This window comes from Pelobates fuscus, chromosome 5 (assembly GCF_036172605.1).
Source record: "Pelobates fuscus isolate aPelFus1 chromosome 5, aPelFus1.pri, whole genome shotgun sequence".
NCBI lineage: Eukaryota > Metazoa > Chordata > Amphibia > Anura > Pelobatidae > Pelobates > Pelobates fuscus.
Genome location: NC_086321.1, coordinates 157,732,547 through 157,746,292, shown reverse-complemented (window position 1 = coordinate 157,746,292; position 13,746 = coordinate 157,732,547). Strand labels below are relative to the sequence as shown.

At 36.0% G+C, this 13,746-nt stretch overlaps 1 non-coding gene across 1 annotated transcript; it reads left to right on the top strand.

Moving 5' to 3' along the window:
- The first annotated feature begins 840 nt into the window (after positions 1-840).
- LOC134613155 (U2 spliceosomal RNA) lies at positions 841-1,031 on the top strand. The gene has a single exon (XR_010091181.1). It is a non-coding gene; the product is annotated as a U2 spliceosomal RNA (small nuclear RNA).
- Positions 1,032-13,746: the final 12,715 nt, after the last annotated feature.

The following is a 13,746-nucleotide window of genomic DNA, read 5'->3' as shown; positions in this document are numbered from 1 at the left end:
GTGGAAAAACCAAGGCGCAAAATAACTGCCCATGAACTGAGAAAAGTCAAGCGTGCAGCTGCCAAGATGCCACTTGCCACCAGTTCGGCCATATTTCAGAGCTGCAACATCACTGGAGTGCCCAAAAGCACAAGGTGTGCAATACTCAGAGACATGGCCAAGGTAAGAAAGGCTGAAAGACGACCACCACTCAACAAGACACACAAGCTGAAACGTCAAGACTGGGCCAAGAAATATCTCAAGACTGATTTTTCTAAGGTTTTATGGACTGATGAAATGAGAGTGAGTCTTGATAGGCCAGATGGATGGGCCCGTGGCTGGATTGGTAAAGGGCAGAGAGCTCCAGTCCGACTCAGACACCAGCAAGGTGGAGGTGGAGTACTGGTTTGGGCTGGTATCATCAAAGATGAGCTTGTGGGGCCTTTTCGGGTTGAGGATGGAGTCAAGCTCAACTCCCAGTCCTACTGCCAGTTTCTGGAAGACACCTTCTTCAAGCAGTGGTACAGGAAGAAGTCTCAATCCTTCAAGAAAAACATGATTTTCATGCAGGACAATGCTCCATCACACGCGTCCAAGTACTCCACAGCGTGCCTGGCAAGAAAGGGTATAAAAGAAGAAAATCTAATGACATGGCCTCCATGTTCACCTGATCTGAACCCCATTGAGAACCTGTGGTCCATCATCAAATGTGAGATTTACAAGGAGGGAAAACAGTACACCTCTCTGAACAGTGTCTGGGAGGCTGTGGTTGCTTCTGCACGCAATGTTGATGGTGAACAGATCAAAACAATGTTGATGGTGAACAGATCAAAAGTGAGTAGCTGGGCGCCCATTCTGGTTATCGCTTCTCGGCCTTTTGGCTAAGATCAAGTGTAGTATCTGTTCTTATCAGTTTAATATCTGATACGTCCCCTATCTGGGGACCATATATTAAATGGATTTTTGGAACAGGGAGATGGAAGAAGAGCTTGCTCTGTCCACTCCACGCATTGACCTGGTATTGCAGTACCTCCAGGACCGGTGCACCTCTCTTATGCTGGTTAAAAAATAGATGGAACAAACAAACAAAAAACGAATGCAAAAGGGAAAAAAAAAAAAAAGCAAGCCACTGGACTCTCACTTGGTGTGTGAGAACGAAGGCAAACTTGTTCTCCTTCCCTGCTTTTTTCTCTGTTCTGTCTAAGTGCGAGCTCTGCCTCCCCCTGTCTGCGGCATGGCATGCCTGAATGAAGCCTGGACAGAACGGACCAAAAACATTACATTCCTTGAATTATGGACACTTGTAGCAATGTATTTGAACATCTAAAAACACATGGATTTCAAGATCAGAGACAACATGGGTTTACTTCAGGGAGATCATGCCAAACTAATCTTATTGATTTTTTTGATTGGGTAACTAAAATTATAGATCAGGGTGGTGCAGTAGACATTGCTTACCTAGATTTCAGTAAGGCTTTTGACACTGTTGCACATAGAAGGCTTATCAATAAACTGCAATCTTTGAGTTTGGATTCCAATATTGTTGAATGGGTAAGGCAGTGGCTGAGTGACAGGCAACAGAGGGTTGTAGTCAATGGAGTATATTCGAAGCTTGGGCTTGTCACCAGTGGGGTACCTCAGGGATCTGTACTTGGACCCATTCTCTTTAATATTTTTATTAGTGATATTGCAGAAGGTCTTGATGGTAAGGTGTGTCTTTTTGCGGATGATACTAAGATATGTAACAGGGTTGATGTTCCAGGAGGGATAAGCCAAATGGCAAATGATTTAGGTAAACTAGAAAAATGGTCAGAGTTGTGGCAACTGACATTTAATGTGGATAAGTGCAAGATAATGCATCTTGGACGTAAAAACCCAAGGGCAGAGTACAGAATATTTGATAGAGGCCTAACCTCAACATCTGAGGAAAGGGATTTAGGGGTGATTATTTCTGAGGACTTAAAGGTAGGCAGACAATGTAATAGAGCAGCAGGAAATGCTAGCAGAATGCTTGGTTGTATAGGGAGAGGTATTAGCAGTAGAAAGAGGGAAGTGCTCATGCCATTGTACAGAACACTGGTGAGACCTCACTTGGAGTACTGTACACAGTACTGGAGACCATATCTTCAGAAGGATATTGATACCTTAGAGAGAGTTCAAAGAAGGGCTACTAAACTGGTTCATGGATTGCAGGATAAAACTTACCAGGAAAGGTTAAAGGATCTTAACATGTATAGCTTGGTGGAAAGACGAGACAGGGGGGATATGATAGAAACATTTAAATACATAAAGGGAATCAACACAGTAAAAGAGGAGACTATATTTAAAAGAAGAAAAACTACCACAACCAGAGGACATAGTCTAAAATTAGAAGGACAAAGGTTTAAAAATAATATCAGGAAGTATTACTTTACTGAGAGGGTAGTGGATGCATGGAATAGCCTTCCAGCTGAAGTGGTAGAGGTTAACACAGTAAAGGAGTTTAAGCATGCGTGGGATAGGCATAAGGCTATCCTAACTATAAGATAATGCCAGGGACTAATGAAAGTATTTAGAAAACTGGGCAGACTAGATGGGCCGAATGGTTCTTATCTGCCGTCACATTCTATGTTCTATGTTTCTATGTAACACTGACAGAATCCATGGATGGCAGGCTTTTGAGTGTCCTTGCAAAGAAAGGTGGCTATATTGGTCACTGATTTGTTTTTGTTATGTTTTTGAATGTCAGAAATGTATATTTGTGAATGTTGAGATGTTATATTGGTTTCACTGGTAAAAATAAATAATTGAAATGGGTATATATTTGTTTTTTGTTAAGTTGCCTAATAATTATGCACAGTAATAGTCACCTGCACACACAGATATCCCCCTAAAATAGCTATAACTAAAAACAAACTAAAAACTACTTCCAAAAATATTCAGCTTTGATATTAATGAGTTTTTTGGGTTCATTGAGAACATGGTTGTTGTTCAATAATAAAATTAATCCTCAAAAATACAACTTGCCTAATAATTCTGCACTCCCTGTATATATATGTATATTACTGTGTAGTAACGTAATATTGGTTGGATCAGTACATGTGATTCAACCCGAGTATGCATGAAAAGGAATTAAAGCCTTATGTGTCATGGTTAATAACAAAGAAATGAGGCCTGTAACGTAGGCTGATTTAATTGTAATGAAATGGATAATTTATGAAAAACTCCTGTAAGCATGGTAGTCCAATGATCTATACAGAAATGTTAGCTGGTTTCATGCCCTTGATGTAATAAGTGATACCTTAAAATAGCAATGCAAATGGTCTGTCTATTCAAACAAGCAACTATTTAACCGATTGTATATACATGAAATGATGAAATGTAACTCACGAAACAGATCTATGTGAATACATAGCAGAATAACCGAATCTTAGTATGAAGGGAACCAGAAATTAGCATGAATAGCTTAAACGTATGCACTTTAATGCGAACAGCAATCGTGCATGAATATAACATGAATAAGTGCCGAACGGAAAACACAACCGAAATGATAATCGTTTAAATGAAGCAAGGGAAAACAGTTTGTGCGAAATGATCGCTTCTCTAATACGCATGATTTAGCCGAACAATTTGTACGACATGAAGCCGCGAGAAAGGCTATATAATGTGACTGTGCAGAGAAAACCGTAAAGCGAGGACCCGTGCTGTACCGTGTGCCGTGGGAACCGATCCTGGCGTGACAGGTAGGTCTGACTTACGGTTTAGGAGTCCCTGGGACGCGATCTACGACGAAGACCCGGGTAAGAAGCTGGACGGACGGAAAAGGACTGCAAGAGGATTCCTGGACACAGCTTGCCACGGAGAAACTCGTGGGTAAGAAAATCAAGATGGCGTCTGAGAGAACCCGGAAGTGCATCCTCATTCAACGCTGACCTCGAACGGTAAGGAGCAAGATAAGGGGAGTGCCTTAAGTAGGCTAGGGGTAGCAAACCAGCACCTCCCACAAATCCAGGCAAAATTGCCTTAATACACATTCTTCATTCTTCATTTATTTCGAAGAGAAAAAATCTACGTTTCAGCTCCTCACAGGAGCTTTCATCAGGACACAAAATATCTAAACACTAAAAACACTCTTATATAGGACAAACAATTATTGCTAATGGGTACTTACCACCAGGTGCACTGCATTTGCGCTCGCCGCCGGAACTGCCGAGACCGCCTTCACAGACAACCATACTTCCGGGTTTGCGGTCATGTGACCCCCTAGGACGTGTCAATTGGCCAGGCTGTGTACGTTACTGGGGCAACACCAATGAACAATCTCAGGTAGTTGCTCCCGAAGTACCAGAGCCGGCAAGGACCAAATTTCTTTGTGACACTTAGTGTTGTCATGGCAACCGGGACGCGTTTCCGGCGGACGTGCCAAAACGCATAAAATCAGAACGAAAGACCTAGCAGACACATATATACCTATAATTGTATATACATATGAAAAAGTGTGTATGAAAAATATAAATGGACAGTGAAAAGTGCATATAAACTTGCAAACCGGCAAACATTAAACTTGTGTACAAATATCAAAGTGATGTGTCTTGTATGTTGAAGTGATAAGTATGGGAAGGTCCTAGGACTACTGAAATGTGGATGGTATATGTGTAAAAATAATCTTACTCCTAAGTGATAATACTAAGTCTGAATATGTGAATAAAATGCATATATAGTGCTCGGTAATTGCGCACCTGGGGTAAGTCCCTTAGATACATACTTGTTACATATAACATATGGTAAGGTTAATATGGAATTTAAAAGAATAGTCAGCAGTACTAGAAAAACAAAAAAATATTTGATGAAAATAAAAATAAATATAAAAATAGAAATAAAAATAAAAGATGAAAATAAAAATAGAAATAAAAATAAGTCTAGAAAGTGGAAAATAAAAATACAAATAATAATAAAGAAATAAACAATTAAAAAATATATACCCAAAAAATAACAAAAAATAAATAAAATAAAAAATTAAAATTAAAATAAAAAAATAAAAAAATTAAAATAAAGAATAAAAAGTAAAAAATAAAAAATAAAAATGCAAATGAAGATAAAAATAAAAATAAATATAAATAAAACTAAAATGAAAATAAAAATAAAATAAAAATAAAAATAAAAATAAATAAAAATAAAAATAATAATAATAATAATAATAATAATAATAATAAAAATAAAAATAAAAATAAAATTAAAAATAATAAAATCCAAAAAAAATAATAATAAAAATAAAAATAAAAAATAAAAATAATGAAGAAATAATCAAAACTGAAAAAATAATATTAAAAAATTAAGTGAAAAATTAAATAAAAATAAAAATAAGCAATAAAGAATAAACAATCAAGAAAGGAGTAGTAACAAATAAAGTAATGGACAACAATATACGAATTGAAAAAAGTGTAAATAAAAAAAGTAACGGATTTGGGGTAAACAGTCCCATGACGTGTAAATATTGATGGTGAAGGACAAGGCTCAGATCCTTATAGGAAAGAAACAAATGAGCATTTCTCATTGAGGCCTCGAGGTGCTAGGGTTCCTAACTGGCAAATCCAGTAAGTCTCTCTTTGTAATAAGAGCCTAGCTCTATCACCCCCTCTGGCAGACAATGGAACATGCTCAATTGCAATGCATCTGAGTGAAGCTAGTTGATGCTTAAGTTCTAAAAAATGTCTGGCCACTGGTTTGTCCGATTTGCCATCACGGTAGGCAAGCCGGATACTAGACCTGTGGCCTCTTATTCTTTCACAGAGTGCGGTTTCTGTTTTACCTATATAGTTGAGCCCACGAGGATGCTTAGTTTGTAAGAATTGAAATAATTCTAATGTTATATGTCCTGCCGTCAAGCCATACATAAGTACTTCCTCAATTTTATGAGCACATTAGAATTATTTCACATTAGAATTATTTCAATTCTGACAAACTAAGCATCCTCGTGTCCCTGTTCTATATACACTCCCGAAGATACACAAGAACTTGGAACACCCGCCTGGGCGTCCCATTGTGTCTGCCATTCAGGGAATATTAGAACCAATAGCTAAATACCTGGACTTTCTTTTCAAGGACCCAGTTTCGTCCCTAACTACATGTACGACGTCTTCAACAGGTTGGCACTTTCCATGGTATACTCATGACTCTAGATGTCGGAAGTTTGTACACAATAATCCCTCATGAAGCAGGCATACAAGCCATGCGAAACCTTCTTTCTCAATCACCACAATACCATGGACCTCCGGTAGAATTTGTTTTGGATTTGTTGGAAATTACATTACAAAACAATTATTTTCGTTTTGAAAGTAGTTGGTACTTACAGATAGCGGGCACTTCAATGGGGGCTGCAATGGCCCCTATGTATGCCAACGCTTTCATGTATGAGTTTGAGACCATTCACATACTACAGCGTTTTCCACATCAGATCGGTGGTTATTTCAGATTCATCGATGATATTTTGATATTGTGGAATGGCACTAAAGAAGAAGCGGTAAAATTTGTACAAACCTTGAATGAGCTCCCGACACCGGTCAAGCTAACCTCAACTATAGATGAGCATAGTGTTCAATTTCTTGACATTGAATTAATGATCATTAATAGGCGGGATGGAATATACACTTTTCACAAAGCCTACGGACCGGAACACGCTCTTACACTATGAGAGCTTCCATCCAAAACATCTTAAACAGTCTCTCCCCTATTCACAATTCTTGTGAGTCTTACGCAACAATTCCCTTGAACATCTAAGGGAGCAACAAACAAAGTTGATGTATGAGAAGTTTGAGCTGAGAGGATACCCACGATTGATCCTTGATAAAGCTCTGGATCGAGCTAAATCAAGTTTTTTGAACCCTTCTTCTATAAGTCAGAAGACAACAGATAAGAGATGCCTTTTTCCTATGCAATTTAACACCGCCAGTGGTGACTTAGCTACAACAATTCGCAGCAACTGGCACACATTGGAAATGGACCCCTCCCTTCCAGAAATATTTCGTCAGAAACCCATGATGTGTTACCGTCGGAACAAAAATCTGAGGGACTTACTGGTAAAGACGGACCCACAACATTGCTACAGACCAGTTAAGAAGGAAAACATCAATGTGGGGTGTGTAAGGTGTTTGGGATGCGTGACGTGTGGCCACCTCATCCCTTCCAAAACCTTCACACACCCGTTTACAGGCAAGTCCTACAAGATCAGACAACGCATTCATTGCAGAACTGAGTTTGTTATCTATAAATTGACTTGCCCCTGTGGGCTCAACTATATAGGTAAAACAGAAACCGCACTCTGTGAAAGAATAAGAGGCCACAGGTCTAGTATCCGGCTTGCCTACCGTGATGGCAAATCGGACAAACCAGTGGCCAGACATTTTTTAGAACTTAAGCATCAACTAGCTTCACTCAGATGCGTTGCAATTGAGCATGTTTCATTGTCTGCCAGAGGGGGTGATAGAGCTAGGCTCTTATTACAAAGAGAGACTTACTGGATTTGCCAGTTAGGAACCCTAGCACCTCGAGGCCTCAATGAGAAATGCTCATTTGTTTCTTTCCTATAAGGATCTGAGCCTTGTCCTTCACCATCAATATTTACACGTCATGGGACTGTTTACCCCAAATCCGTTACTTTTTTTATTTACACTTTTTTCAATTCATATATTGTTGTCCATTACTTTATTTGTTACTACTCCTTTCTTGATTGTTTATTCTTTATTGCTTATTTTTATTTAATTTTTCACTTAATTTTTTAATATTATTTTTTCAGTTTTGATTATTTCTTCATTATTTTTTATTTTTATTTTTATTATTATTTTTTTTGGATTTTATTATTTTTAATTTTATTTTTATTTTTATTTTTATTATTATTATTATTATTATTATTATTATTATTTTTATTTTTATTTTTATTTTTATTTTATTTATATTTATTTTTATTTTTATTTTTATTTTATTTTTATTTTCATTTTAGTTTTATTTATATTTATTTTTATTTTTATCTTCATTTGCATTTTTATTTTTTATTTTTTACTTTTTATTCTTTATTTTTATTTTTTTATTTTTTTATTTTTATTTTTATTTTGTATTTTATTTATTTTTTGTTATTTTTTGGTATATATTTTTTCATTGTTTATTTCTTTATTATTATTTGTATTTTTATTTTCCACTTTCTAGACTTATTTTTATTTTTATTTCTATTTTTATTTTCATCTTTTATTTTTATTTCTATTTTTATATTTATTTTTATTTTCATCAAATATTTTTTTGTTTTTCTAGTACTGCTGACTATTCTTTTAAATTCCATATTAACCTTACCATATGTTATATGTAACAAGTATGTATCTAAGGGACTTACCCCAGGTGCGCAATTACCGAGCACTATATATGCATTTTATTCACATATTCAGACTTAGTATCATCACTTAGGAGTAAGATTATTTTTACACATATACCATCCACATTTCAGTAGTCCTAGGACCTTCCCATACTTATCACTTCAACATACAAGACACATCACTTTGATATTTGTACACAAGTTTAATGTTTGCCGGTTTGCAAGTTTATATGCACTTTTCACTGTCCATTTATATTTTTCATACACACTTTTTCATATGTATATACAATTATAGGTATATATGTGTCTGGTAGGTCTTTCGTTCTGATTTTATGCGTTTTGGCACGTCTGCCGGAAACGCGTCCCGGTTGCCATGACAACACTAAGTGTCACAAAGAAATTTGGTCCTTGCCGGCTCTGGTACTTCGGGAGCAACTACCTGAGATTGTTCATTGGTGTTGCCCCAGTAACGTACACAGCCTGGCCAATTGACACATCCTAGGGGGTCACATGACCGCAAACCCGGAAGTATGGTTGTCTGTGAAGGCGGTCTCGGCAGTTCCGGCGGCGAGCGCAAATGCAGTGCACCTGGTGGTAAGTACCCATTAGCAATAATTGTTTGTCCTATATAAGAGTGTTTTTAGTGTTTAGATATTTTGTGTCCTGATGAAAGCTCCTGTGAGGAGCTGAAACGTCGATTTTTTCTCTTCGAAATAAATGAAGATTTGAAGCATTTTCAATCCTTGAGTGCCGGTAATTTTGTATCCTGTATTGTTTAGCCACCAGAGCACCAGGTAAACTTTTCTCATTATTGAAGTTGGAGTGCAGGGGTTCTCTGGATTTTATATATATATATATATATATATATATATATATATATATATATATATATATATATATATATACAGTTGTGTGATCATGGTAGCCTATACTATATGGGTAGCTCCACCCCTTACAGGCGATAGGACAGGAAAACACCAAAGACTTTTAGATATTCACACAATTTTGTGTGTGTTTTCCTCATTCTCAGGTCCTCTACCTACAAACTGGGTGGTTTTAAACCTACCATATATGCTTTGGGGACTCATATTCCAGCTGTTCTGATGATTTTATTAACAAATCATGTTAAACAGAATGTATAAACTTTGGCTTGAACTTACACTCGGTGTCTAAGTGATTTATCATCTTAACTACCTTCCGCTGAACTGCAGTGCAACACATGTTCAATTTCCTCCTGGAACCAAACACTCTCTGTTTGGTTCCATACATATTGATAGATGCCCAGTGGCTTTAATGCCCAGTGGCAGCATGTATCAACATGTAGTAATGGTTCCAAATGGGTTAAATCCCTGCTGAGACCAATTCCCCTCTGTCTGTCTGAGGCCACAGTTAGTGGCTCCAGACTGACAGATGAGTCCAAAGTGAGCACTGTTCATAGTTCTTCAAATACTGCTCATAGCCCTTTAAGACAGCTCAGCTGTGGTATTTAAAGGGCTATTAGCAGTGCTCATTTTAATTTACATGCCGAGTTAAACAAATGGGATTCCTAGGTGGCCTTATAGCTAATCCGACCATGATCATGCTCTTCTGTACAACAGAACCATGCAACAAGGAGCAACAGCTTAGTGACTATGTCCAGTATTGCTGTGACGCAAAAATGAAAGTTTTGCTCTGATGCTCTGATCCACACCTACCAGCTATCATAGAAAAAAAAGGAAAACAAAAGCTTAAAATTTCAAAAAAATCGACAGCCTTAACTAAAACCTATATTGCTCAGCAGATCAATCACTGATAGAAACTAGCTTTATCTAAGTGTAATTTTCAATACAGAAAAGAAGAAAGATTCATAAACAATGATGGATAACTACTGACAACAGTTTAATGTATTGGTACAATTATTTCCAATTAAAGTATAGGAGTGGGTTTTACACTATTTTAAATGTTGCAGTTATAGTTCTGATTTTAGGCTATATTTCAGATGTGTGCCATAAAATGCAATATTGCTTTTTTTAATTACTAATAGTTAGATTTGTAACTCATTTTTTGTAACTCATGTTTGCACTATATAATTTGTAGACGCATGATGTTTTGTCTATACGATAAAGTTTGATTCTTTTATTATTTCTCTAAAGCTGGAAAAATATTATTTTTTCTGGTTGAGAATAAAACATCTATTTGTGCAGCCACTGTTTAATAATGGCATTCAATAGATCATGTTTGCAATAACACCACCTACAACTGAGGAAGATTGCACGAGTGGGCAATGTAATCATTCTATGGCAGAAGTAAATTGTATCACTAGAAACATAGCCTATTGAACTTGTTGTCATGAAGATGCAATTAAAGTCCTTTCTTCTCCACCCATCTTTTAGGTAACACATATTTACTTTGTAATTGTTAGATAACAGAATGTCTCATGGTGTATGGAATAATATGATGTATTGCAATCAATATTTATGGAATATCTACTTTATGAAACACTTTAGAACTTTAATTTTCTTTTTTTATCCAACACTTGCACGTACAATTTTTTTTTTGCTTGTGTGCTGTAGCAAATGGTGTCTATATTTATTTCTTATACTGAATGACAATAGTTAAACTAAAGTTCAACTTCCACAACTTTGTCTTGCTTGTCGAGTCCTACCCCCCAAAACCATTTATTTTAATAGTTTGAAGGCTTAGAAATGCAGCTTCAAGCCACCTCTGCAAGCTCTTACTTCCTATACCCTAATATACAGTGATGCTAAATGTGCATACACAGTGCCGTCACAGTGTGCCGTCACAGCTCTGAAACTAAGTACGGACTATATAACTGTAATGTTAGGAATACAGATATGAATTAACTCTACAGTGTCCCTTTAAAATCTAAGAAGATACTTACAACACATACTTGTTTTTTAGTATTAGGCCTCATACTGTCACTGTGGTGTGAGGGAGTATGTAGGGTGGTACTATCAGACTCATCCCGGGACCCCTATTTCTTTTTAAAACATTAATTTGTTTTTCATGTAATAGGCACTTACAATTTGGTTTTTTTTGTTTTTTTTATCTCATCATTTAGTTTCTTTATTATTACATAGTTACATAGCTGAAAAGAGACTTGTGTCCAAAAGAAGGCAAAAAATCCAGTCTGAAGGCACTTCCAATTTTGCAGCAAACTAGGAAAAAAATCCTTCTTGACCCCAAAATGGAAGTCAGAAATTTACTTGGATCAAGCAGCTATTACCCCACTAATTATAAATGATATCCCTGTATGTTATGTTTTTGCAAGTATTTATCCAATTGCTGTTTAAATATCTGTATAGACTCTGATCTGATCTGTATAGACTCTGATCTGATCTGATCTGTATAGACTCTGATGAAAAACCATCTCTTTTAGGCAGAGAATTCATCATCCTTATAGTTCTTACTGTAAAAAAAAACTTTTCTTTGCCTTAGATGAAATCTCCTTTCTTCCAGCCTAAATGTGTGACCTTGTGTCCTATGTATAGCCCTGTTTATGAATAGATTTCTAGATAATGGTTTGTACTGGCCCCAAATATATTTTTATAATGTTATCATATCCCCTCTGAGGTGGGTTTTTCCAAAGAGATTTAATTTTTTTTAACCTTTTCTCATAACTAAAATGCTCCATTCCTTGTATCAATGTTGTAGCCTGTCTCTGCACTTTTTCTAGTGCCATGATATCCTTCTTTGGAACAGGTGACCAAAATTGCACAGCATATTCAAAGTGTGGTCTTACGAGCGATTTATAAAGAGGCAAACTTATATTTTCATCCCGATAATTTATGCCCCTATTTATACATGACAAAACCTTACTGGCTTTAGCAACTGCTGTTTAACATTGCATATTGCTGCCTAATTTGTGGTGTATAATACCGGTAATTCCCAAATCCTTTTTATGTGTTGTTATCCCTAATTCACTACTATTTAGGATGGGGTGTATGTTGCTTGTACATTCTTTACCCCGAGGTGCATAACTTTGCATTTCTCTACATTAGATTTTATCTGCCATTTTAGTGCTCAGTCCCTGAATCTCTCTAAATCCCTCTGCAGCAAAGCAATATCCTGCCCACATTTCATTACTTTACAAAGTTTTGTGTCATCTGTAAACACTAAAACATGACTTTCAATGCCTATTTCAAGATCATTTATAAATATGTTAAATAGAAGCAGACCCAAAACAGAACGCTGAGGGGCACCACTTAAGACTTTTGTCCAGACTAAAAATTTACCATTAATGACAACTCGTTTTACTCTATCCTTAAGCCACTGTTCTACCCAAGAATATGAATATTAATCTAGACCAATTTATTTCAGTTTGAACACTAACCTATTGTAAGGAAACATATCAAATGCCTTGGAAAATTCCAAGTAGATCACATCCACTGCAACACCCTGCTCTATACTTCTTCGTAGAATGCAATTAGGTTAGTTTGAGATTACCTATGTTTCATAAAACCTTGCTGATTACTGCTAATAAAGTTTTTCCCAATGAATTCCTGAATATTATGCTGTAATAGCCCTTCAAATACTTTCCCATTCACAGAAGTTAAGCTCACAAGTCTATAATTTCCAGACAATGATTTTCAACCCTTTTTAAATATAGGAACAAAATCTGCCTTCTTCCTATCCTCCGGTGCAATTCCTGAAAGAAACAAATCTTGAAAGATTAAATACATAGGTTTACTAATTTTCACACTTAGCTCCATAAGTACTCTTGGGTGAATACCGTCAGGCCCTGGAGCTTTATTTACATTAATTTTCTTTAACTGCTGTAGCACCTTGTCTTGAGTCATCCAATCACAAGTTATCTGCAAGTTTTATGAAGCAGTCCTTTACATATCTCTTGCCATATGTCCCTGATTAACATATACTGAAGAAAAAAAAAATATTTAACATTTCTGCCTTTTCCTGGTCTTTATTAACTAACAGACCCATCTCTGTTCCCAATGTTCCTACACATTCATTTATTTGTTTTTTTAGAACTGATGTACTTGAAAAATATATTTTATGTGATACCTTTTTTTCTTGTAAAAATGTTTTTATTTAATAATTCTTTTTTACAATAATAGAAAAAAGAAATGCAACATAAACATAAATAATAATAATTAAAAAAACAAGTGGGACAAAAACATCCACCCAGTATGATGCAAAGTACCTTTCCATTATGTCTCATGAAGAACTGATACAAAAAAAGGTGCCTCAAATTAACTTAATAAAACAAAATATCAAAAGTGCTTACTATTTGTTTCTGATATATTATGCCCTGCATATGAAGGTAAAGTATGGTGTAGAGAACATAAAAAAAAAAAAAGAAAACGAAAACGTTGAGGTCTTTATCAGACACATTGTAATAACAAATGATATGAGTTAATCAGTCGCGGCCGATGGCAACCTGAGATTCTGCTCACAACTTTTTTTTCCAA